Below are 2,240 nucleotides of genomic sequence, written 5' to 3' on the forward strand. Positions count from 1 at the left end.
TGCGGAGCCCGGGGCGTGCTGGCCTCCGGATGCGGTTCTCGGCGCGGCTGGGGTGGGAGCTGCTGCCTCTTCCTTCCCTGAACGAAAAGTCCTGTGCTTGTGAGCGGCGGTGATTCATGGTGTCTCACTGAGGTTCACGTGATAACGCTTTGTGTATCACAGACACAAACATCCGCTAAGATGGCTGCAGAGTCGATGAAATCAGGTTGATGTCTGATGCGATGTGGGTGGTTTTATTCCTGTTTACCTCCTTAAAACTTAAACAAGATGCCCTAGTGCAGCAGCTCTTTGGAGAAAACTTCCCTCCGGGTGTGTAATTTGGTGTACCATAGAGCCTCCGCACTCCGCCACGGCTTTCCTTGAAATGCCTCAGCCTTACCCAAACCGGTGATTCATTTGTTTTGGAAAAGGGCTGGTTTTGGTTGCGGGGAGCTGCTCGCGCGCGGTGGGAGTTGGCGCGGGTTGACGCTCCTTGCCTTTTCCCTTGGCTGCAGGACCCCCCCTATTTCACGGTGCTACCAGGCTGGGAGTACAGACAGGAGGCAGGGAGGGAGCTGTTGATTCCTTGCGCTGCTGCCGGAGACCCCTTTCCCATCATCGCCTGGAGAAAGGTACCCGGCCTGCCAGACAAATCTGCAGTGCCTTTGGCTTTTGGTGAATATTGCAGACAGAGAAGCCACACTCTGTCCCGGTAAGAACAAACTGCAGGTACAGCTGCTTCGCTTTGGGCTGAGCCACTGCCGTCCTGTCCCGCAGGTGGGTGGGGGAAGCCCGGTTTGTGGCCACCGAGTACCTTAATCCCGTGAAACTGTCACGGCAGCATCTGCAAAGCTGAGCGCTGCCCTGGCCCCCCCCCCTCCTCTTCCTTGCCGACGCTGTCCGCAGGACACCCTCCTCCTTGCCTGCCTGCAAGGTGGTCACCGGCAGGATGCGGCAGCCCTGGTGATGCTGTTCTTGCAGCACGGACGTCCCATGGTGGGAGGGGACGTGCTACTGGAGCATGTCCAGGGGTCTCTTGGCTGCATTTTGGCAGGGGGCTGGACCGGTCAGTGGCTGCTTTGCTGCCCGGTGACTTCGAAGACCCTGGGAAGAAGCTGTTTTAATGATGCTGGACTGGGCATAATGATTTCAGGATGTCCCTTTCTGTAAAGCAGGGTAGGGTCCGGCGTGGCGGCACAGCCTGGGAGCTACCAGGGCTTTCTAGTCCTCCTCCAGCCTTCCCTTCGCTTCCCACCTTCACTGATCCCGTAGGAAAGCCACCGTGCAGGGGACCTCCTGGGCATTTTGTCTCCCTGTCAGGATCTTCTCTCCAAGCCTCCCGTCCCCTTCTTAGGGCTCCTGAGAGTGAGCGGGGTCCCTGCATCGCCCAGTGGGCACTGTCCTCAGTCCTTGTGGTGTGAGATGCTGGATCTGTTTGAGTTCCTTTTACCAGCCCAAGGAGGACCATGACTTGCACAGATTGCAAGTGAGCTACCTAAAACTTGTTGGCCGTTTAGTCTTTTTTCTCCATCTTATTTTTCTCTCCCCACCCCTCACCATTCTTATTCAGGTTTCTTTTCAACCCCTCTTGTGCCTTCTGGCGGTCTTCCTCATGTCATGACTCTGGGCTTATCCCCCCCCGACTCCAGTCGGGGCTGGCTTGGGCTGGGCTCAGTTTCCCAGTGGCAGAAGCAAGCTCCCTCGCTCCCCGTCAGCCCACCAGCGCTAACCAGTCTCTTGAAGGATTCCTGAAGACTTGGGCTTTGCACTGGTAACCGCACGTGCCCATCTGTTCCTCTGCTCATCCTGCATGGCATCGAACCGTGGGTCCCAGTGTCGATGGGCAGAGGCCCCTGCGTGAAGAACATCCGAAGAGGACTCAGGACAACGTGGGATTTGCACAACTTTGGCTGACGGACATAGACATGAGTTGTTACAAGATCCATCTTTCTGCTTGGCTTCAGAGCTCCCGGGCACCTCCACGCACGCCATCCTCCCGTGTCCCCGTGGGGCCCTGGCTGCCCAAACCTCTGACATGAAGGGTCCTGCCTCTCCTCTGCCACTGGCTGAGGGGCAGTTTGGGCACCTCCTGGGGCAGGTGGTGCCTTCCCTGGCCTGGGAGGGTGTTTGTCAGGGGTGGCCGGTGCACCTTCCTCGTAGCGGTTTCAGCTTTGGATGCTGGAGGTTGAGCCCTGGCTCAGGGCTCGGTGTCTGTGCGAGTGCCGTGGGGTTTTCCGCTTGAGTGTGAGTGCTGAGCATCA

General features: G+C 57.9%; 1 protein-coding gene across 1 annotated transcript in view; it reads left to right on the forward strand.

The window, feature by feature from the left end:
• Positions 1-2,240, forward strand: part of IGSF9B (immunoglobulin superfamily, member 9B) — a gene marked incomplete at its 5' end in the record, with an annotated part of 37,169 nt that overhangs the window by 12,061 nt on the left and 22,868 nt on the right. The window lies entirely within an intron of this gene.

The sequence above is a fragment of the Pygoscelis adeliae genome, unplaced genomic scaffold (assembly GCF_000699105.1).
Source record: "Pygoscelis adeliae isolate BGI_AS28 unplaced genomic scaffold, ASM69910v1 Scaffold253, whole genome shotgun sequence".
Taxonomy (NCBI): Eukaryota; Metazoa; Chordata; class Aves; order Sphenisciformes; family Spheniscidae; genus Pygoscelis; species Pygoscelis adeliae.